The sequence below is a fragment of the Schistocerca piceifrons genome, chromosome 5, assembly GCF_021461385.2.
Source record: "Schistocerca piceifrons isolate TAMUIC-IGC-003096 chromosome 5, iqSchPice1.1, whole genome shotgun sequence".
Lineage (NCBI taxonomy): Eukaryota > Metazoa > Arthropoda > Insecta > Orthoptera > Acrididae > Schistocerca > Schistocerca piceifrons.
In genome coordinates, this window is record NC_060142.1 from 629,048,982 (window position 1) to 629,074,253 (window position 25,272).

At 44.6% G+C, this 25,272-nt stretch overlaps 1 protein-coding gene across 1 annotated transcript in view; it reads right to left on the reverse strand.

Moving 5' to 3' along the window:
• LOC124797879 (CD109 antigen) overlaps window positions 1-25,272 on the reverse strand; it is an 855,659-nt gene that overhangs the window by 443,577 nt on the left and 386,810 nt on the right. The window contains exon 3 of the mRNA XM_047260975.1: window positions 18,360-18,399. The gene's annotated coding sequence lies outside the window, so the exon portion shown is untranslated. The remainder of the gene's footprint in view (window positions 1-18,359; window positions 18,400-25,272) is intronic.

Genomic DNA, 25,272 nt, shown 5'->3' on the forward strand with positions numbered 1-25,272 from the left:
AAGGAACTATGACGTTTGGGCGTGGGCGTGACTACACCGCGAACGAGGTGCCCGCTCCGTTGCCCTGCCGACGCGGCGGGGATGGTGCAGCACGCGCAGCTGCGTAGCACGCTGTAAGAACAGGCGGTGGTCGCAGAAATATTCAAGCCGACACGGATGGCAGACCAGTTTCGCCTTTTCAACGGCAGTCGCTTTAGAACCTGTCAGGAACTGACACTACGTGGGTGACTAAAACTGTGTACCGAACCAAGACTCGAACCTGTCGCCTTTGCCTTTCGCGGGCAAGTGTTCTAAGCACTGTGCTATCCAGTCACACGACTGACTGGCTGCCCTCACAGTTTCACTTCCGCCAGTGCCTCTCCGTACGTTCTAAACTTCGCAAAAGTCCTACTGCAACCTTGCGGGAGGAGCTGAGTCTGCACTTCCGAGGGCCACTTCATTCTGACAGAAACTACCGCTGTCGCCGCAGTTTCGTAACTCTGCCCGATCTACAGGTCAGTGAGTCGCATCAGCTGGAGACGCTGTACGTGAAGGAACTTCAGGAGTCCTCTCCAAGTCGAACCGGGACCACCAACGGGGCTAGAGGCGTAGTTGCGCGGTATTTTGGCGTCATGCCTCCTAGGGGGAGGGGAGGGGGAGGGCAACACGGGACTAATTTTTTGTCCAGTCTGCTTAAGAGTGCCTCAGTGATATGTAAGTCCACTTAGGTGCCAATCTTCAGTAAGTGGACACTGGGTAATAGATGCCTCAACTCTCGCTTCCACACCACGTATTCGCCTAATTGCCTTGATGCGATAACTACAGCTGTGAATTAATCAGTCAATTAATTCATCTGGTCTTTGTAGAATTTTCCAGGTGCGCCACCGGCAAGAGCAAGATCAGTAGCGGCAGCAAAGATATAGCCTTACGCGCCGAGTAAGATGAAGGTGACGATTCTGGATGAACTGCTATATGACCAACTGAATGAAGGCGACATTTTGTTCCCGCACAGGTTGTTACTTATTTAAACTTCTCTTTCGTTTCACAACCAGTTTCGGTTTTAGGCAATCCATTACCTAGCGAATATCCAGAAAGTTTTCCATACGTATAAAAATGACAGCGAATTCACGTTGTGTGTTCCACTCGTTTTCGTACACAAAAATTTTAACTGTTTTAGGTGTTTTGACAATTAGTTTGTGCACATAAGGAGAGAAATGTACAAAGGTAAGCAATTTCACGCCCATTTCTGTACATGTAGCAACTTTTCTCAGTAATCTCTGAACATTGGTTTAAAAAGCCGAAAACCTGTGTGAAACGAAAGTAAAGTTTAAATACATAAAAGCCTGAGTGAGGAAAATCCCGCATTCAGTGCATGAGTACACGGCTGTGGTACCCTCAATGAACAAGGTGCTGATTGTCCATCAGAAGGATGTCTTATGGACCAGAATACGGCTCCCCTCGACTCGACGTGGTGCCTAGCTTTGAGGAAACCAGTTTCATGAGGAGGACGTCGCAAGCTGCGCATCGAATATCATGAAACGTATCTGATGTTTAAGAGAGCTGACATGGCGTAAGTGAAATACCCAAAATTACAGTTTCAAAAAAAAAAAAAAAAAACAAACAACGCTGGTAAATAGAACATATATGAAACCGACTTGTCAGTTTGATCACGTGAGTGAGTTCTTCTTTTGCAGCAATACGTCACCGGTAACATGTGAGCATTTCACTGATGCTGCTTACGAGCTCCGCAAGAAGACTGTGCTGACGATATCGGTGAGGAAAGCTTCCAGAGGGAATTGCGGATGGTGTCACGCTTTCGCCGGCCTGCAATTCAGTCTGCTTGTTGGTGTGACTAATGGAAAAACAGTACAGACGTGATTAGTCGCCGTGCGTTGTTGTTGACGCAAGAAGGACAAGTCGGTGCAGGTCGAGATGAGTCAGGGGACTGAACGACAGAAATCATCGGTCATCGACGAATCTGTCAGCTGCTGTCCGTTTCTGGCAGTGTCAAACCTCCAATCAGAAATTGTTTCCAGAATCTTTAAGCAATTCAACGACGAATCTTTGGCAATGTGGCTGTCTAAATTTGACCTGCAAGCCCCTCCCCCCACACCCCTCTAATTCAGTCCGGCTTGAAGCCACTCGACTACGCTGGACAGTGTGGATCACCCCCAGCGCCACTTGGCTGTGAGACCTGCTCACCGAGCCGTCTGCCCTGTGTCGCTGGCTTGAGTCTGACAAAACCTCAGCGATGGCCGCTGGTGTGTGTCGACATGCAAGCCGTGCCACCGGTGCGGGACACCGAACTCGGGGTGTGCTGCACTTCAGACCACTATTGCCACTGGGCAGATAGATAGGTTGGAACTTAAATAGTGGCAACTATTTATTCACAACCGATAAAAAAGAGTTACATGTTTGCACCTTTTACTGTCCTTCAAAGTAGTCACCAGCGTTGTGTAGAACCCGTTGCCAGCGATGTGAAAGGCGTATTGTACCGTTAGCGGAGCCTGTTCTGTTGATGGTGCGAATGTGCTATGGCTGCTCACCAACCATCAGGTCTATTTATATATACACAAATCGAAAAAAGTTTTGCATCACCCCGGTTCCCAGAATTCCTGAAGATAGACGTTGATCGTGGATACTGTATCACAGACAAACTCCCTTTGACTGTTCAGAGATGTCACTAAACCCGCCCAAAGATGTCAACAACCATGCATGAGCAGCGCCTATTAGACGGAGGGGGTCCGACAGCCGATCAGTTCCAGTAATTCCACCAGTAAGGAGGTACACGGCTCATGTTGTCTGTACTTCATCCATGCCTAGACGGTCAATACCGCGGTTCGATCGCGTCCGCATTGTTACTTTCTGCCAGGAAGGGCTCCCAACAAGGGAAGTGTCCAGGCGTCTCGGAGTGAACCAAAGCGATGTTGTTGGGACATGGAGATACAGAGACAGGAACTGTCGATGACATGCCTCGCTCACGCCGCCCAAGGGCTACTACTGCAGTGGACGACCGCTACCTACGGATTATGGCTCGGAGGAACCCTGACAGCAACACCACCGTGTTGAATAATGCTTTTCGTGCAGCCGCAGGACGTCGTCTTACGAAGCAAACGGTCGGCAATAGCTTGCATGATGCACAATTTTACTCACGACATCCATGACGAGGTCCATTTTTGCAAGCACGACACCAATCAGTGCGGTACAGATGGGCCCAACATTATGCCAAATGGACCACTCAGGACTGACATCTCGTTCTCTTCACCGATGAATGGCGCATATGCCTTCAACCAGACAATCGTCGGAGACGTGTTTGGAGGCAACGCGGTCAGGCTGAACGCCACACACTGTCCAGCGAGTGCAGCAAGGTGGAGGTTCCCTGCTGTTTTGGGGTGGCATTATGTGGGACCGACGTACGCCGCTGGTAGTCATGGAACAAAAAAATGTTCAAATGTGTGTGTGAAATCTTATGGGACTTAACTGCTAAGGTCATCAGTCCCTAAGCTTACACACTACTTAAATTATCCTAAGGACAAACACACACACACACACACACACACACACACACACACACACACACACACACACGCACACCCCCATGCTCGAGGGAGGACTCGAACCTCCGCCGTGACCAGCCGCACAGTCCATGACTGCAGCGCCCCAGACCGCTCGGCTAAGCCCGCGCGGCAGTCATGGAACACGCCGTAACGCCTGTACAAAACGAGAAATCCATCCTCCGACCAATAGTGCAACCACATCGGCAGCATATTGGCGAGGCATTCGTCTTCATGGACGACAATTCGCGCCCCCATCGTGCACGTCTTGTGAATGTCTTCCTTCAGGATAACGACATCGCTCGACTAGAGTGGCCAGCATGTTCTCCGGACATGAATCCTATCGAACATGTCTGGGATGGATCGAAAAGGGCTGTTTATGGACGACGTGGTCCACCTACGACTCTGAGGGATCTACGCCGAATCGCCGTTGAAGAGTGAGACAATCTGGACTAATAGCGCCTTGATGAACTTGTGGATAGTAGGCCACGAAGAATACAGGCATGCATGAATGCAAGAGGACGTGCTACTGGGTATTAGAGGTATCGGTGTGTACAGCAGTCTGGACCGCCACCTCTGAATGTCTCGCTGTATGATGGTACAACATGCAACGTGTGGTTTTCATGAGCAATAAAATGATGTTCATGTTGATCTCTATTCCAGTTTTCTGTACAGGTTCCGGAACTCACGGAACCGAGGTGATGCAAAACTTTTTTTGGTGTGTGTGTATATATATCCCAGGCTGCGGCGTCGTCGGCGGCCGCAACCTGCGACGTGCTTGCAGCAGCAGCTTATCTGCACACACAAGGCGCTATCTGGTGGCCCCAGTGTCGCACAGTTAACATCTGGGTCCTGTTCCTAAACAGGACAAGTGACAAAGGGGTTGTCCCGTAGGAAATTTAGCAATTTGAAACCATTATGAATATAAATAAGTTTTGTAGACGCTTGATGAAAAAGAAAACTCCTTTATACAATGAAGAACGAACTGTGGACCCAGCGCACTCCACAAAATTGTGTCGAAAAGAACGGTATACCTGTTCTACGCCAATAACTTCGCAATTACAATTAGAAATCTGAAGCAATCAGAAATGGTGTAAAACATGGTCCTACTTTCACTCATCTGTTATTTCTGATAGTACATACATGACCTTCCGCTATCGTGTGGTCACAAGATCCAAATGACATCGTTCCTGCAGTCGATATAATTATAGAAATAAAACTCAAAACCAGTCCCCTTATTCAAAAAGGCAGAAAAAATTTCAGAACATGAATAGAACTTCCAAGGCATCATAAATTGATTTCGGAATGAGCTGCATACAATTCAGTACTCCTAGAAATTTACAAGCTGGAAAAAATACTACGCCCAAACTGTGAAACATATAAAGCAGGTAGTGTTCAGTTTTAGCGGCTACAAACAGTTCCCCAGATCAGAAAAAATCTGTACCTTAAAATTAATGAATCTACTTCAGGAATACGAACGATCACGATTACTGCGATGGGCGATTTCAAGAACGAAGAAACCAGTTTATGTTGCTGACATTCACTACCGAGTTGCGGGATAACTGTTTTGGGAAAGACTTACTGCGATAATACATCATTACTAGGGGATAAATGAATCTCTGCAGTTGCAGAAATGATTCAGACACGTGTCAACACTTGTATTCACCATTCTACCAGAACATCTGAAATGATTTGAGGGCAATGTCGCAGAGTTTACAACTGAACTACACAAGGTGTCCTAGGAGAAATCGTCAGTATTCGTGGATACGACAAGAACGGTCATTCGAAGCAACAACGTCCAGTTATCACGAGCTCTAACATGCCTGGGTACCTTAAGAACTAGGAGCGCTTGTCCAATGGAAGAGATGTGTTTCACAGTAACGAAGGTGAACAAGTGCTGGCAGCTGTTAAGGTACCAAGACATATTTGTCCCCACCTTTCCTGGACATTTTTTCTTGTTTTGGTCTATACTAACACTTCCCAAACTATGGGAAGTAAAGAGCTTCCAGTGGAAGCTATTTGATTCACAGTATCGAAGATGAAGAACTGATCATAGCACTGTAATGAAGAAGTGCTCATAGCACGGTATGCCCTTAGGAGCCCATGTTCCCTGGACTTTTTTTGCTTCGAATGATCGTTCCTGTCACGTACGTGAATACTGGCCATTCCTCCTGCGACACGCTATGTAAGTTTGTTACGCGACTGAATAACTAAATAGAAAAATCTAAAATTACCGTTTTTTGTCCTGCTACAACTTTCCACATTACAAAAGACCCCTCTCTGCGAGATACGTGGGTTACGACTGACGTAATGTAACTACAAACGAAAATTTTGCTACAAATATTGCACTCACTGGGCAGGAACTATTTATGGGATTGTCATTTTACCGCACGAAGTGATAAACTTACACAGAGAGATGAGGCTTCAATCACAAACGCATCACTGAAAGCGGCAGATGTGAGTGCGATTTCGGTAAATTACTACAGACACAGAGTGTAAAATGAGCTCGTTCGCTCTCGCAACAGACGCCCGCTGAATGTGCGTCAACTGAAGTCACTCCGACGATTACACAATACTCTCTCTCTCTCTCTCTCTCTCTCTCTCTCTCTCTCTCTCTCTCTCAACTGGCCGAAATTGCGAATCCATTTCCCGGCGGAAATGCGTGATGGACAGCTGTCAGCAGCAGAGGACAGACGGAATGTAGCGCCGACGGGTACTCTATTTAAACGTTTAAAGACTGTTAACGAAGCCGAAAGCCCAAGGCGAACGTGGGCTGGTGGTCCACTTCGGTAATAAATGTCCAGTTATTAGTCCATACGTATGAGGTACAATACTTGATTGTCGTCGTGTTTCTTTTGTGACATAACTCTGCCAGTCTGATTTAATGCTTACATGCAAATGCACTTTGCTGTTTCAGAATAAATTTTCACCTTGCAATCGGTAGAGCATTTTCCCGCGAAATACAACGCCTCCAGGTTCGAGTTCTGGTCCGAACCTGTCAGGAAACTTGTTTGTCCTCCGTAGAATGTCCTTTCGATCGAGTCAGGCTGCGGTGTGATCAAGCCACTGGACTCCCACCAGATAGCGCCGGAGTTCAAATCCCGAAAGGTTTGATGCAGTCCGTCACTATTAATTGTCCTGTCTCCTCTTCTGCTACACGTGCATCTGTTATTTGTGATCAGTTATTTGTGATATATATACTTATCTCTGCCTTCCCAGACAATTTTTGGCCGCTGCTAAGATGAAAGTTATTCTTTCGTTTAAAATACTTTTGTATTTATACACTAATGTTACGGTCGCTGGAGAAAAATTCAGTCACTTGATGTTCAGCGACTCAGCTTTATTTAAGCGTTTCGAGTAAACAAATCTTCCGAATATCTGCAGATAGGTTACAAAAGTCGCGAGTAACGCACCTATTCACAATAGCTAACAAATAGTAAACTGACAAAAGTTTAAAAGAACATTAATTAAAATGAACGTCCCAAAGAAGGTAGGGGGCTTACGACACACAGTACGGCGTCGTGTACAAGTGACCACCTTTGAGAGTACAACTGAGTAGGCAAATACGACGTTACGTACAAGGTGACGAAAATGGCCACCATACGAGGTGGCGTGCATGGCAGTACAACGCACAGGCGTTCGACATGTCAAACACAAGCATAAAAATATTTAAAAAGGAACGCATACTAAAAAGGAAGTAATACAACCAGTACCATAAAATACATCATTACAAATATGTCAAAACGAGAGAATATAAAACAGAGATTTGCGGTTAAGTATTGGGGCGAGCAGAGGAAGCTGGGCGGCACTGTAGTCGTGTGTCGTATTACATGAAACTGAAAATCAATATGCATTATATTTTATAAATGAAAGAATATTATAAAGTTAGTCTAGCAGAATAGAGTACACATAGTTAAATACGTATGAGAGAAAAAGGGGAGATGCACATTGCGAACTTTATTACGTGTGCTCACAGATAGTGAAAAGAGTAATACAGTACATAATTAAAATAAATACGATTTTTCACAAGACGTAACAAGAATAGGGAGCATAGAAACTTCAGTGTATGTAACTGCAATGGGAAACTTAGAGAGACAAAAACCGTTTACGTTAGCGTTTGTGTATGCTAAGAATTTGAGTGAACGTAAAACGTTGACAAAGTGCTGATGTATTGTTTATCAAAGCTAACTATCTCAATAAGAAGCAAAGATAAAGAGGGAGGGGGATGAAGGAAGGGGTAAAAGATTTTTTTAGAAAAAAGACCAAGAGACGGGCATGACAGATGAAAAACAAAAAAAAAAGATAAATCAAAAATGGAGGAAAAGTGAAAGCGGTGCAAAATCCATACGTGGAGGAATGAACCAATGCAGGAAAATCAATAAGTAGCATAAAGTGCAACCAGGAAATTATCTATGCAAGGGGATGAAATACACTTAAAAACCATTGGCGAGGCTTACAATAATTATCTGTTAGTAGATTAGGCCCCTCCCCAGTGACTGTTAAATCCTAAAAATTTGAACTCCATTAGTCTTCCAACTCAACAATAAACTGGATTTCAACATGCATCTGAAGGCAAATGCAAATTTACTAACGTCGTCTTTGCTACTTCGATGGGGCGCATAACTGTCAAATACGTATTTGTGATAAAGCACCATATTCCTCGCTACATCTAGGTGAAAGCTAAAAACAATATTTTCTTAATTATTAATAAAAATACCCGCTAGGGTACCTGAAACGGAATTGTCCATGGCCAGTCCGCCTTTTTGGTGGTGAAATAACTGAAGGGTAAAGATGACCGTATTAGAGAACTTTTAACATTGCAGCGTGTCAGCAATCGTGAATAATTTAATGATTATAAGGAATCCGCCTTGATTGCAAATAGAAACCGAATGTTGACCTAGGTTTCGGCGCGGATAACCACGCCTCCTTCGGAATACACTAACACTACAAACTGCCTATAGAGGCATGGTCCATCATTAATACAGAACGCCCAAAAGGGCAAAAGACTCGCATAAAACGTAAAATAAACGGTACGTGTGTACCATGTCAATGGCTGTATTTCGCTCAAACGTCTGAAGCGTGCTTCCTCACTCCAGCTAACGTTCGGTGGACCGCGGGCTCCCAGGTAAACAGAGGTGGCGCCGGCATCTAAGCTGTGAGAATGTCAGAAAGGAACACGCATGCTCAAATTGAGAATTCGTCTTCTTCCAGGTGATTGGCATAAAATGTGTTACGAAAGTGATCCGATGACCGGGTCAAAGGCGCAGGAAGTTAATGCGTGTGTATGTATAATGTCCTAGCTCGAGGACGATTTTATAGAACTATAGAACGTGGATAGGCTGAAACTATATATGTGGGATAGCATGCACGCAGGACAGACAAAATACCATCAGCTAGAAGCAGGCTAAAAATATGGGGGATGAATAACCCATTTTTCAATTACTTGTGATCGGTGATAGTATTTGGAATCAACTGTTATTAGATGGAGAAAGCAGGCCAAATGGTATATTCGTTTTAGAAAGAACACTGATATTATTTTATTTCAATACAGCGAAACATATTTGGTGACAAAAATACGCATTTTGTTGCAGTCGCAAGACAGATTTAAAATACCTTCACTGCTTTCAGAAATAACCTCAGAAAAAAGTAGGCCTCTTGAAAGAAATGTGTTACGTGGGGAAGAGTTGTGTATACTAACACTGTAGGTGACAGATAGTAAAATGTTGCTTCTACTATGTTCATTATTGTCGGTTATTACCCACTGTGTTATGTCTATCATCCTACAGGTATTGTGTGGTTTTTCTTTCAAGAAATACATGAGTACATAGCGTACAAACTGCCAGCGACTGCCACAATTTTCTTCGTCTTGTGGTCCATACTTTCTAATATATAAGTAACTTTTGAAGAGCCAAAATGTACTAGAATAAATAAAATGTCTGTAAAACACTGCACTGTACAACGTACTTGCGGTGAGATGGTCGCAATTCCTAAAATTCATCGCCCGTGGCCTCTGGCCTGCTGAGGAGTACCGCAGTCCTGGGTCCGTGGATAAACCATGAAAATCCGCCACATTACGTCACACACAGACAGACCCGGTCTGCGGGCAGATCTGTGAGACTAGATCAGACAGGCAGGGCACGCACGTTGTACGATGTCGTGGTCTCCTGACCTTCATTGCTACATATTCCGCCCTCACAATCATATTCCGCACATCAAGACGCTTCATTCGAACCCAAACTAGATAAAATAAAGTCAATGTTGTATGAATTCACGTAAACGATATGCAAATAACTAATAAACCGCAAGTGCGCACCGTGGTTGAAATACTCGAGGCTGGCGTACACACATACATTCCAGACACGACGGTCACAGGAGCTTTTAGTTCGAGAGAGGCAACCGCACGCCAGGAGGCCGGTCCCAACCCATCTACGTCGGCCGGTGACCGCCCGTAGAGCAGACAGCGTTTGCCCGAGTGAAAGGACGACCCCGTGTTCGGCTTAAAAGCAAATTCCGCTAATTTGTGTGGGAGCGGCCAGCCTACGCATTCTTTACACATAGCACGCAGTTTCAGAGATTTTCACAGGGAGACAGCAAACGCCAAACGCTGATACTAAAGATTTCCGGATTGGTCGCCTTAAACGAAACGTCATTCTCCCGTTCTAGAAGAGCAATGCTGATTGGCAGACGATATTTCTGACGCCTTGAGCTGAAGGAGTAATGGAAGAGACTGAAAGATATACCCCTTCACGTCTTGCGTGGAGAGGGGCCATTCCGTTGTCGCTACTCAAAGAGCGAGGAACAAATCTCTCCTCAGTACTTCACTGGGAGAGCACCTCTGTAGAGAGCGAATCGAAATGCCACTCTATATTGGGTCCTTGCGATTAAGCGTTGTTCACTGTGTTGGCCGCCACACTTATTGTGCGGTGAGAACGGACAGAGTTATAGTTAAACGCCTGCGAGCGAATTTTTGAGTGGCCTTGCGGTGGACTGGTTATCTGATCGATGTACCACGCCAATAGTTAGACTAGGGGCGAATAGGAGACCTTGACTTCATCAAGGCGTAGGGAGAGTTTGATTGGCGAAGGTCAGTCCAGATAGAACGAGAGTTATCTTATTTGTCAGCAGCGAGCGGCGCAGACAGCAGTCGTCGCAGCTTACGGTATTGTGCGCTACAGCTCTTGCGAGCCCAATATTTCCTCCACAACAGTACACTTCACTGCAACTGCATTTCACACGCGACAGCCTCGACCATACCTAGCAACATTCTAATGGATAATTATTCAAGTTAAGTAGGCGCGGCTCTCAGCCATTCTGCCAAGTCAATGACAATCTTAAACTTTGTATAGAAATTTCATATTTCATTAGTGAAACTTATCCTTGAGAGATAACTTCACATTCCGAAAAGAACCAGAAAATAACGAGTTCAGGTCATAACTAAAAGTGCCATGATGATTTCTCAGAATTTTAGCAAAAGAAATAATAATTTTCGTTAGTTTCATGTTTTTCTTACACTAACTAACACTAATCCAGTACTATCCACTAGTTACGTAAAACATTTTGTGAATTTTTGTGTCATTTTCTTACAGCGGACGACTCCAGCTGAAAGTTTTTCCGGCATTTCTCTTTAGAACGTTAGGAGCGTCTGTCTGACTTCTGTAGTAGTGTGAAGGTGGAAATTGCATCTTGCAGGAGCCACAGGGTAAAGGGTACATCTCAGATTAATCCGTTGCGCAGAATGACAGAATAGCAACCTCACACGCTCACAACATTAGTGAGAAACTATGCGCTTCAGATCGGTAGGTCCGATCCGTTAGAGATACCCACATATATGGCCCCCGGTTTTGGCCCGTTACGCAAGTCCCCTTTTTTGGCCATCTATTCCCGTGTCACAGACACCATGTTGATGAATTGAGGCCGCGGTGATCACCCACGCAACAGATAATTTGCGCAAACACTCTGAGAACTAATACCGTAAAGATGGTCGCGGAGCAGCAGACAGGCACACAGAAAAGACAATCACTCTCTGACAATTAAATTTTTGGCCGTAGCCTTTGTCAGAAAACGAGAGAGCACACACATTCACACAATAACTCAGACATAACTAATGCACACATGACCGTTGTCTCCGGTCGCTGCGTCAACAATCACTGAGAATCAGATCCAAACAAACTACTCCTCACGCCTCCCAACCTCTCGTCGACAACTGCTAGTCTAGCAGCAAGTAGTGGTGGCAGCACTGACTTCAAGCTGAACGGAGGGGCGGGAGGGGGAGAAGCAGTAAGAATGAGAGAGTAGGGAAGCGGCGCAAGTATTCCGCTGCGCCCAGCCAGCGATGATGACGTCTCAGTAAACAAACAATTTCATGCTACTGAGACAAAAGCGAGATTTTTCCAGTGCTTTTTTTTTCAACTTTCCCTGATACGTTTGAAATTCCCTGATTTTCAGAACTTGTAGCAACCCTGTGTGAAGTTACTGCACTGGTATCCCTTCCGACCTATATGGCTTTCCTGTGCTGAGCGTTTTTAGGTTATTTTCCTTTCCGCGATCACTTATTTCATTATCTTTCATTTCGCTTTCGTGTGGTGACTGAAAATAAGAACACTTTACAATCTTCTGCAGTGAAACAAATTTTGAAGGTCGAATTAGCATTTCGGCCTTTTGTCTGTACACCAATTTTGATTCCATAACGAACCACTGTGCACTGAGACCGTAGATTAATTAATGACGGACACAGCAAACAGTCGCAATCCCACTGACTTTTTCTTATTCTTGCGTATCCAGATTCTGCAGTGCAATACTTTATGTTTGCTATGCGTCTGATGTAACCACTGAACATAACTACTAATAGCTGAAATCTGGATATCCAACAATAGTTTTAAAAAACCAGTGGGATTGTAAATGACTGCTGTGTCCCTATTCTTCCTTTTGTCTGTCATATAGCGTTTCGATGCCATTCCTTTTACATGACAGCGTTTTTCTTCACGACGTGAAGCAGCTTCACGAAACTGCGTGAACGACGCTATCACGTGAAGAACCCTCACCTTCGTGACTTCAGAATGCACCCACGACCCGGGTTCCCGGGTTCGATTCCCGGCGGGGTCGGATTTTTCTCTGACTCGTGATGACTGGGTGTTGTGTGATGTCCTTAGGTTAGTCAGGTTTAAGTAGTTCTAAGTTCTAGGGGACTGATGACCATAGATGTTAAGTCCCATAGTGCTTAGAGTCATTTGAACCATTTTTGCACCCACGAGTTCCAAGATCGGCTGAAGCGCTGACCGGTCCGCTGAAAAACGGCTGAATATTTCTCTGTTGCAGGGAGAGGGAAGAGAATAATTGACTTCTACTGGCATCAGCTCCAGACAACTTCCCCGTTATATTCGCCGTTCATGGCATAACTGTGTGAACTCTCGCACTGAAAATATTGCAAGTTGTCACCATCGTATCCAACAGCTTTTCAATACGCTCGCAGCAAAACTTCCTCCGTCTGTTTAATGTTTTTTCAGTTATTATTTCAAAATATTTCATGAACGAAAACGCTTCACGCAGTATTATACTCACGTAATAAAAAACAAATGAGAGAGTGTGTCAATTTTAATTTGGCTGATTTTTCACCAATTAATTATGAATATTTGCGAGACTATCTTTTTAATGGCAGCAAATGAAATAACAAATTATTATTTTTTAGATGGCGGAGATATCACATGCTCTCCGAACACGACAATCTTTACCCAGAGCAATCGAAGCACGATGATTTGCTTGGACACGACGAAATTAGAAGACGGCAGCTGTGTTACAGGCGTAATAAAATGAAGCAAGGAGGTGGGCGTCTTAAATGTCACGCACATCCAGTTCATCGTGGTCCGGCGGTGCAAGGAGCCTGAAGGGATGGTCCTTCATAAAATTACAGCGTGACTGAAATAGGCATGAGCCCGAGAAGAAACTGCAGCGCATGGATTGTAAACACACTGCCAAGGGGGGGGGGGGGGGGGGGGGGGGAAGTACCCTTGGAAAGACTACCTCGATTTTGATCCCATTATGGCATATAACACCTGTGGGGTAGAAGCTGTACTGACAACGCTTCCGTCATCCGCCAACAGAGAGTACCGTGGCATAGCACTCCTCTTTAATAGGGAGTGCTTACAGCCAGAAGGCTCAGAATAGTGCAAATGTGTGAAACAAGCAGGTAACCATGACACGGAGACGTACTCGTGCTTCGTACAGCCAAGTGAACGAATTTGAAAGGGCTCAAATTGTGGCCTTTGGAGTAGCGAGATGGTCCTTCCGGAGTACTGCCACACAATTTGGACGTGCAGCGTCAGCTGTACAACGATGCTGGTACCAGTGGTCACATGAACGTTCTCACACCCCTAAACGAGGTTCTGGGCGTTCACGCACCACAGACGCCATCCAGGATCGTCGCACTGTAAAGGCAGCAGCGGCAGATTGTACAGCTACCACAGCATAGATAAGAGGGCGCTTGAGCCCAGACATGTCAACAACAACTGCTACGAACCGGCTATTAGCAGTGGGACTAGGGGCACGCACATCTCCAGCCCATCTTCCACTAACGCCACAGCATCGACGTCCATGGCTCGACTGGTGCCGTCAGAGGATCACTTGGACGATGGAACAGAGCGCCGTGGTCTTCAGCGATGACAGCAGATTCTGCCTGTACCAAAGTGATGGTCGTTTGCCCCGTAGATCTGGTGAGCACTGTTTCGTGAAGCGCATTCGTCCAAGACACACCGGTCCCACCCCAGGCCATATTGCGAAAAGCTACAACTCTCGTTCACCTTTCTAAAGCGGGCGCTAGCCAGTGCTCGGCAAGTGCAGAATGTTGTTAGACCCGTTCTTTCGCCATTCTTGTAACAGGTAGGTGATGCGCTGTTCCAACAGGATAATGCTCGGCCACATACTGCCCGTGAAACTCAACGTGCTCTGCCACACCTGCAGCAACTTCCCTGGGCAGCACGATCTCTGGACTTGTCTCCAGTCGAACACGTGTGTGGCTATCGTGGGATGAGAAGTGACTCGTGTGACTTGTAAGCCAACAACTGTTACAGAACTACCTGCACAGGTCGGGCAGGCGTGGCATAACGTATCCCACGACAGTATTCGCCACCTGTACGATCGACTGGATGCCAGAGTCAGCACCTGCAGTGCCACCTGCGAAGGCTTACGCCACATACTAGTATGGGTGCTTCAGCATGGGCCGATACCTGGTACCTCAGAACCCGCTTGTACTATTTATCTCTAAATGTTGTCATTTCATGTATTCCATATACACTGTTGCAAGAATAAATCCATAGTTCGCTGAAAACGTCTAAAAGGAAGTACTTTTTTTTCCAGCCGGGAACATGCTATTCATCTCTCTTCACGTCCTTGGTGACTTTTAAATGAAACCGTGGCCGAGTGGTTCTAGACGCTTCAGTCTCGAACCGCGCGACCGCTACGGTCGCAGGTTCGAATCCTGCCTCGGGCATGGATGTGTGTGATGTCCTTATGTTAGTTAAGTTTAAGCAGTTCTAAGTTCTAGGGGACTGATGACCTCAGATGTTAAGTCCCTTAGTGCTCAGAGCCATTTGAACCATTTTTAGATGAAACCATCGTGTGCTTTCGCATATAATGTATGTACTGCTTCGCGGTTTAATTTTCACCTCAATTACGTGGAAACTACTTTATAAATAAGGAGTTTTCTAGCTTATTGCAGACACATGGGAGAATAAACGCGGTATGGATACTTCACTTCAGTGGGAAAAAAAAATGTCTGAGCACCCACAGTACTAAGAAACAAAAAGAGGCTAAATAGAGAATAAAAAGGGACTTTACATACAAGGCAAAGTATAAATTTCATGTCTGAAAACAGTTACAACTATGAAAAATAAATGCAGCTGTCTGATGGTGCGATATTTATCTGCACTCTTCTTCAACTGTACCTTGTTTAAAACAGTAACAATTTAAAACAAGAAAAAGCAAAATAGGACTACTTGGAAGAGAAGGCCAGCGAAGAGGTTTGAAAGTCTCCACCGAAACACATAAACGTCAGAAATGTGAAAATTCTTAACAACAGATAGTGATGTAATAGATAATGAAAGGAAATTTAGAGCAGACTTTACAAAAAGTTGTTCAGGTATACGTCCAATAATGATAAGTACTATAAGCATACGGTATAACTTACGAATATTTGTAACTTAAGCCTTTTAGTTATAAAATTTTATATAAAACACCATAGGTCTAGCATTACCGGACTGTCTATGCGATTATGAATGTCTTGTGCCGAACTGTACGTTTGAAAAAGTTGAAATGCTAAAAAAGAAGTATTCTAAGAACGACGCTTGATCTCAGGTATGACATATTTCTGGAAATTAAGAAGTAAAAACGAAATATTTTAGAAGCAATACAGAATAGCAAATCTATGTGAATTAATGGAAACAGTTTTCTGCCGTACGTTACTTGCTTCTATATTGTCTTCTTCTTCTTTGAGAAATAAACGGCTGTTTGTTTTCATGCCATACGCACTTCCTTCTTTTTATGCACTAAGCACCTCATCCTCAGTGGCCTGTATGGCATGTATACCCGTCTGGGGTTATGTGGCCACCTGTCTCAAGTGTTTGATGGCACTCGGATGCCTTGCACATCTTTGAGACGACGATGAGATGAAACGATTAGGAGAACACGCAGTCCCAAAGCGATGAAAACCCTGGAACCGGCCAGGAATCGAACCCGGGACGCGCGATCTACAGGCATCTACATCTACATCTACATTTATACTCCGCAAGCCACCCAACGGTGTGTGGCGGAGGGCACTTTACGTGCCACTGTCATTATCTCCCTTTCCTGTTCCAGTCGCGTATGGTTCGCAGGAAGAACGACTGTCTGAAAGCCTCCGTGCGCGCTCTAATCTCTCTAATTTTACATTCGTGATCTCCTCGGGAGGTATAAGTAGGGGGAAGCAATATATTCGATACCTCATCCAGAAACGCACCCTCTCGAAACCTGGCGAGCAAGCTACACCGCGATGCAGAGCGCCTCTCTTGCAGAGTCTGCCACTTGAGTTGATTAAACATCTCCGTAACGCTATCACGGTTACCAAATAACCCTGTAACGAAGCGCGCCGCTCTTCTTTGGATCTTCTCTATCTCCTCCGTCAAACCGATCTAACGGATCCCACACTGATGAGCAATACTCAAGTATAGGTCGAACAAGTGTTTTGTATGCCACCTCCTTTGTTGATGGACTACATTTTCTAAGGACTCTCCCAATGAATCTCAACCTGGTACCCGCCTTACCAACAATTAATTTTATATGATCATTCCACTTCAAATCGTTCCGCACGCATACTCCCAGATATTTTACAGAAGTAACTGCTACCAGTGTTTGTTCCGCTATCATATAATCATACACTAAAGGATCCTTCTTTCTATATATTCGCAATACATTACATTTGTCTATGTTAAGGGACAGTTGCCACTCCCTGCACCAAGTGCCTATCCGCTGCAGATCTTCCTGCATTTCGCTACAATTTTCTAATGCTGCAACTTCTCTGTATACTACAGCATCATCCGCGAAAAGCCGCATGGAACTTACGACACTATCTACTAGGTCATTTATATATATTGTGAAAAGCAATGGTCCCATAACACTCCCCTGTGGCACGCCAGAGGTTACTTAAACGTATGTAGACGTCTCTCCATTCATAACAACATGCTGTGTTCTGTTTGCTAAAAACTCTTCAATCCAGCCACACAGCTGGTCTGATATTCCGTAGGCTCTTACTTTGTTTATCAGGCGACAGTGCGGAACTGTATCGAACGCCTTCCGGAAGTCAAGAAAAATAGCATCTACCTGGGAGCCTGTATCTAATATTTTCTGGGTCTCATGAACAAATAAAGCGAGTTGGGTCTCACACGATCGCTGTTTCCGGAATTCATGTTGATTCCTACATAGTAGATTCTGGGTTTCCAAAAACGACATGATACTCGAGCAAAAAACATGTTCTAAAATTCTACAACAGATCGACGTCAGAGATATAGGTCTCTAGTTTTGCGCATCTGCTCGACGACCCTTCTTTAAGACTGGGACTACCTGTGCTCTTTTCCAATCACTTGGAACCTTCCGTTCCTCTAGAGACTTGCGGTACACGGCTGTTAGAAGGGGGGCAAGTTCTTTCGCGCACTCTGTGTAGAATCGAATTGGTATCCCGTCAGGTCCAGTGGACTTTCCTCTATTGAGTGATTCCAGTTGCTTTTCTATTCCTTGGACACTTATTTCGATGTCAGCCATTTTTTCGTTTGTGCGAGGATTTAGAGAAGGAACTGCAGTGCGGTCTTCCTGCGGCAGAGGCGCTGATCACAACACCGCGAGCCGAGGACCTGTTGGGTGAGGAAAAACTTCTTGGAGAACCACTTTTTTGTAGCTAAATCACTGTCTGACTCTACTTATGGATGTCTGAGATATGATTATCACACTACGTGTCGCCTTGGAATTTTGCATCAGGATCTCCGATTTCTGGCGCTAAGCGAGCGTATTTCGTGTGGACCAGTAATGCCACTTACTTGCCCAATGGAATGGTCGAGATATTACCATATATTAAACGGAAATCAGTAAAGAAAAAAAACCACAGAGAGAAGCTCCTGAACACAATTCATGAAATGCATCGTTAACACGAAATGATGAAACTGCACGTCGGTTTCGACTTTTTTTCCTGTAGAAAAGCGGCAGAGTTTCCCCTTCTGCACTCATCTGGCACATTTATATACGTGACCTGTTTTATGTTACAAGACTTACGTTAGCATGGTTATATGAGAAATATTTCTGGACACTTACTGCCTCCAAGGACGGCTTTGTGGCGGCAGTCACTTCTCACCTGAAACAAATGCAACAGACATTCGTCAATATTTCACTCCCTCAGCTGCGTTCCTTTCAATAATGAATATCTAAAATCAGATAAATACGGGGTGTTCATATGACACCTATCTAGTTTACAAATGCAGTTAAGAAAACTATGAAACATGGCATCATGTAAAGCAACTAAAAAAGTTTTGTGCTAGATTTTCTTCTAAACGATTTCTTTCGTTTTGTTTCTGGTGCTAAAGAATTACCAGACATGAGCACGCCTCCAGAGAGAGCCTGACGTTTCGTGTGGTATGCGAATCGAAATCACCCAGTGTTGTCCACAGAAATTTCCGACGTGAATTTCAGAGGGAGCCACCAGACACTAAGACGACCAGGACTTAGTATGACACGTTGCTAGCCACCCGGAGAGTAAATTGTAAACAGACAGACAGGCTCTAGCAGAAAACGTACGCGTGATAAAATATAAGACTCAAGGGAAACGATTTGCAGTTTTGCCACAAATCTGTTATTGCGATGTTGGAACGCATCGGGCAAAACCCAACTACACTGGTGTCCAGAATTAAAGCAACATACGGAAATTTTGCAAGGTTGCGTTTATTTTGCCACAAAACAGTGTAAACGGCTCATGGTAAAGTAGAAACAATGTCAATAACACAGAACGTAAACAACTACAATGTGCATAACGATAGACAAAATGTTGTTCATTTATTCTAACTTAAACGGATACACACATTCCAACAACTGCTTAATGCACTCAGCATGGGGTGTTAGCACCTCTGGCAGTAATATAGGCCTGCCAAACGACGGGGCATGCTGTGAGCAGAGTTGCTCGCAAGTCTGGGAGAGTGGTTGGTGGATGCTGACGTGATGCAACCTGTCTACCTAGCGCATCCCAGACATGCTCCATGGGGTTCAAATTGGGAGAGCGAGCAGGCCACGCCATGCATGCAGTATCTTGCGTCTCCAAGAAAACATCAGCCACCTGTGGTCTATGAGGTCAAACATTGTCGTCCATCAATACGAATTCTGTACCCACACCACCTCGCAACAAACGCACATGAGGTCCCAGAACCTCGACACGATGCCTGACACCAGTTAAACCTTGCTGATGCACCCATACAATTTTATGGAGAGATGTTCGAGTGGTCACCATAATCCCTGCCCACACCATTACGGATCCTCCTCGATAGCGGTCTCTTTCCACGATGTTTGGATTCCGAAATCGTGTTCCACGTTCCCTCCAGATGCGAATGTGTCGAGAGTGACTCTGCAGACCAAATCGGGAGTCATCTGCGACAAGAACATTGGCCCACTGTTGGACCGTCAGGGGGCATATTGACGACACCACTCTATGTGTTGCCTTCTGTGAAGACGCATCAGAGGTTCATAAACAGAAGGTCTCCGACAATAAAGGTTACTCTGGCGAAGCATTCTGTACACCGCTTGCCTCGATACAAGTCCAGTGGATGCTGCGAGGTTGGATGCCAGTTTCAGTGCAGTACTAAGATGGTACCGACGTGCCTTCAGAGCCAAATAACGGTCATCTCTTCTAAAGTCACACTTGGCCGGCCCTGTATCTTCGTGATTCTGTTTCGGTTTCTGTAAATTGTCGCCACACCGGAGAAACAACAGAAGGATTCACTTTAAGCTTTCGGGCCACATCAGTTTGCGACTGCCCTGCTTTCATTCTTCTTATGGCCCTCCAAATACGAACACGAATTCTTTACAGACGAATGGAAAAACTGGTAGCAGCCGACCTCGGTGAAGATCAGTTTGGATTACGTAGAAATATTGGAACACGTGAGGCAATACTGACCCTACGACTTATCTTAGAAAATAGATTAAGGAAAGGCAAACCTACGTTTCTAGCGTTTGTAGACTTAGGAAAAGCTTTTGACAATGTTGACTGGAATACTCCCTTTCAAATCCTGAAGGTGGCAGGGGTAAAATACAGGGAGCGAAAGGCTATTTACAATTTGTGCAGAAACCAAATGGCAGTTATAAGAGTGGGGAAGGGAGTGAGACAGGGTTGTAGCCTATCCCAGAAGTTATTCAATCTGAATACTGAGCAAGAAGTAACGGAAACAAAAGAAAAAATTCGGAGTAGGAATTAAAACCCATGGAGAAGAAATAAAAAATTTGAGGTTTGCCGATGACGTAATTCTGTCAGAGACAGCGAAGGACCTGGAAGAGCAGCTGAACGGAATGGACGGTGTCTTGAAAGGAGGATATAAGATGAATATCAACAAAAGCAAAACGAGGATAATGGAATGTAGTCGAATTAAATCGGGCGATGCTGAGGGAATTAGATTAGGAAATAAGACGGTTAAAGTAGTAAATGAGTTCTGCTATTTGGGGAGCAAAATAACTGATGATGGTCGAAGTAGAGAAGATACAAAATGTAGACTGGCAATGGCAAGGAAAGCGTTTCTGCAGACGAGAAATTTGTTAACATCGAGTATAGATTTAAGTGTCAGGAAGTCATTTCTGAAAGTATTTGTATGGAGTGTAGCCGTGTATGGAAGTGAAACATGGACGATAAATAGTTTGGACAAGAAGAGAATTGAAGCTTTCGAAATGTGGTGCTATAGAAGAATGCTGAAGATTAGATGCGTAGATCACATAACTAATGAGGAGGTATTGAATAGAATTGGGGAGAAGAGGAGTTTGTGGCACAACTTGACTAAAAGAAGGGATAGGTTGGTAGGACATGTTCTGAGGCATCAAGGTATCACCAATTTAGTATTGGAGGGCAGCGTGGAGGATAAAAATCGTAGAGGGAGACAAAGAGATGAATACACTAAGCAGATTCAGAAGGATGCAGGTTGCAGTAAGTACTGGGAGATGATGAAGCTTGCACAGTATAGAGTAGCATGGAGAGCTGCATCAAACCAGTCTCTGGACTGAAGACCACAAGAACACCATGGCCCTCCAATGCAGAGAGTCTGGTAGGCGTCTTTTCTGTGCCACACTGCACCGTCTCTGACTGTGTACACACTGATTGTGGATGTGGGGCAGCCGCGCGTCGAGGCAGCGCGGTTTCAGGCGCCATGTAACGGATTCCGCGGACCCTCCCCCCTCGGGCGTGGCTGACCCTCCCCCCTCGTGTGTGTGTGTGTGTGTGTGTGTGTGTGTGTGTGTGTGTGTGTGTGGTTCTTAGCGTAAGTTGTTTTAAATTAGTATAAGCAGTGTGTAAGTCTAGGGACCGATGACCTCAGCGGTTTGGTCCCTTAGGAATTTACACACATTTCAACAGTTTTTGATGTGGGGCTACCCGGTTTACACTACCCTCTTTGATAGGTGCTCTGACGTCATCGTCGACGTTGTTGACAATTGACCGAAATGCTATCTTCCGTGCAGAACATGATTGGACGGATATCTGTTGACATGTTGTATGATTATACCGTTAATTAGACACAACACAGGAAAATAGTTGTTTGTTGCTTTACATTTGGACACTAGTGTATTTACGAAATGTCGTTTTCTCTGGCGAAGCAACATTGCACACATGTGAGAATGTTATTAGGCACAACATTTGCATCTGACGTTCGGAAAAGTCTTTCGGGCTTCGGGAACATGTCAGAGGTGAATGTGTTGTGCACACCGATGTTGGATCAATTTTATTTTTTCCTCATCGAACAAAGAGTTAAGAGCAGCCGTTCATCTGGACACGGCTGAGAGATCCGTTGAGAATCAGCTCCTTCCCCTTCAGCCGAATGTAATCTTCCAGCAGGACGGCGGACCACCGCACTGGAGTTCACATGTTCGTCACTTCCTCCAACGAAAATTTTCACAGCGATGGGCAAGACGTGTTGGACGAACCAAGTAGTAGCCATGCGATTTTTCGTATAGCACTTTTTGAGTTAGGATGCCACAAACCGTAAGTATCTTTCTCGCTTTTTATTGCAAACTGCACTTGGAAATCAGAGAGAATTCATGTGAACATCCTGAACGTTTATATGGTATGTCCTGCAAATCAATAATTACTAGGTCTACGTTCAACAAGAAGCGAGCAGAAATGTACCAATTTATCACAGAACAGTAGAGGGCTATTCCATTGCGGTTTAGTGGACTTGACGGTCAGTTTACAATTTACCTAAAAATTATTGTTCATCCTCAGGTCATTCAAATGGTAACATAACAGATTTCGACTTCTTATGAAGTCATGTCAGGTGTTCTGTTTAAAACGAAAGGAAAAAAAGAGGGATAGTAAAATAATAGGAAACTAAATTACCATACTAAAACAATTTCAACACACAGCTACATACACTTGAGTACAAAGGCGCTCACAGTAACAACACGTCTGCGCTCTGATTCGTCAAGCTGAAGGCTACAGTCGACTAAGTAATAGAATTATAAAGTTTGTAACTTTTAAATCGCTAAAATAACGTACGATAAAAATATTCACGATATAAAACTAGTTGAGCTATATACCTCTTTTCAAATTGATTACTAATAAAAACTACAAGTAGCCGACTTAACAACTAGGTGACGAAATTCATAGGACAGCGACATGCAGGTATACAGACGACGGTACTGTCGCGTACACGAGCTGTAAAATGTCAGTGCATTGACTGACCTATCATTTGCATGCACCTGGTTCATCTGAAAATGTTTCCGACGTAATTACGGTCGCAAGACGGGAATTCACAGCATGTGAACCAGGAAGGGTAGTCGGAGCAAGATTCATTGGTCATTCCATTTCGCAAGTCGTTCGGTATTTCAATATACCGGCATCTACGGTGTCAATAGCATGCCAAAAACACCAAATTCCAGGCATAGCCTCTCATCACGGACAACGCCTTCGCTTGACGACCTAGAGCAGCAGCGCTGGCGTACAATTCTCACTGCTAACAGACAAGAAACACTGCGTGAAATAACCGAAGAAATCAATGTGCGAAGTATGACGAACGTATCAGTTAGGAGAGTACAGCGAAATGTGGCGTTAATGGGCTGTGGCACTAGACGATCGACGCGGGTGCATCTGCTAACAGCAAGACATCGCCTGCAGCGCCTCTCCTGGACTTATGACCATATCAGTTGGACCCTAGACGACTGGGAAACCGTGGTCTGGTCTGGTCACATCTGATTGTAGGGATCGAGTGTGCGGCGGACCCCATGACCGCGTGGACCCAAGTTGTCAACAAGGCACTGTGTTAGCTGTTGGTTGGTCCACAATGGTGTGGGCTGTTTCCACCGAATGGACTGCCTGAATCAATCACTGACTGGAAACGGTCTTGTTCGGCTACGTGGAGACCATTTGCAACCATTCATGGACTTTATGTTGGCAAACAACGATGGAATTTTTGTGGATGACAACGCGCGATGCCAGCAGGGCATAACCGTTTGCGACTGTTTTGAGCCGGCCGGAGTGGCCGTGCGGTTCTGGGCGCTACCGTCTGGAACCGAGCGACCGCTACGGTCGCAGGTTCGAATCCTGAATCGGGCATGGATGTGTGTGATGTCCTTAGGTTAGTTAGGTTTAATTAGTTCTAAGTTCTAGGCGACTGATGACCTCAGAAGTTAAGTCGCATAGTGCTCAGAGCCATTTGAACCATTTGACTGTTTTGAACAATATTCTGGACATTCCGAGCAAACGATCTGGCCAGAGCCGACCTTGTGGCCGAACGGTTCTAGGCGCTTCAGTCTGGAACCGAGCGACCGCTACGGTCGCAGGTTCGAATCCTGCCTCGGGCATGGATGTGTGTGTTGTCCTTAGGTTAGTTAGGTTTAATTAGTTCTAAGTTCTAGGCGACTGATGACCTCACAAGTTAATTCGCATAGTGCTCAGAGCCATTTTTTAAGTACTCTGAAAAGGATATTGCTGAAAAAAAATTTTTCGAGCATTTTCATACCACGTGTGTTTATGTGCCACGTCCACTTTTCTTCATATATTTTAGATCTTTATATCCCTTACATTGCACGTTGGGTTTTTTTTTTTTTTTTTTTTACTCCCGAGAGTGTTGGCTATCCTTGGAATGCAACGGTCGGTATTCTTTTGTTTCTGCTGTTTGTAAACAACACGCTTCCAATTAGAGGACGGAAAATTGTTAACCGGACAGGCAATCAGGAGGAATAAAGAAAATCTGGAGGCAATGAAGAGAGATGTTTGGGCCATATTCTTCCATAAGTACTCTACTGATGATAAGCCATCTCATGGATTGTGTCCATCAGGAGAAAATTCGTGGTACAAACACAAGAGGGCTCAGGCAACTGGAGAATCTTATTCTCACCAGCATTCTCTTCCTGCTGCTGTTATTACAGCAATTAAACCTATTTTCAGAGACTTGGCTCATCCTGACCTTCCAAGGAAATGTCTGCATGGGCAGACACAGGACCCAAATGAATGTTTTAACAGCATAATTTGGAACCGCCTTGCTAAAGCTGTATTTGTAGGCATGCATACAATGAAACTAGGAGTTCATGATGCTGTTATTACATTCAATTGTGGTAATATTGGAAAGTTTTGTGTACTGAGAAAGCTGGGAATCCTGGGCTGCAACATTGCGAAAAAATGAGGATAGCCGATGCAGACAGGTCAGCATCTAATATGGCCAAGAAAGCAAGACAAACATCCAGGAAGATGAAAAAGAAGCTGGAAGAGCTGCTAGAGGCCAAAGAAGGGCCATCATATGCAACAGGACAGTTTTAATTAAATGTAAGTAACAAATTTCAAAAGTTTTTTCTTTGAAGTCAATTTTCCGCAAACTAAAATTTTCAGTACATATGCCCCATTATATCAGAAACTATTATAGATAAATGAATGAAATTTTCAGAGACTCTGCACAACATAAAAAGCCACCTCTCGTACTACATTCATTAATATTCTCCCATTAGGAAGTTCAGAAAAAAATATTTTCTGCAGAAAAAACTTAATATTTTT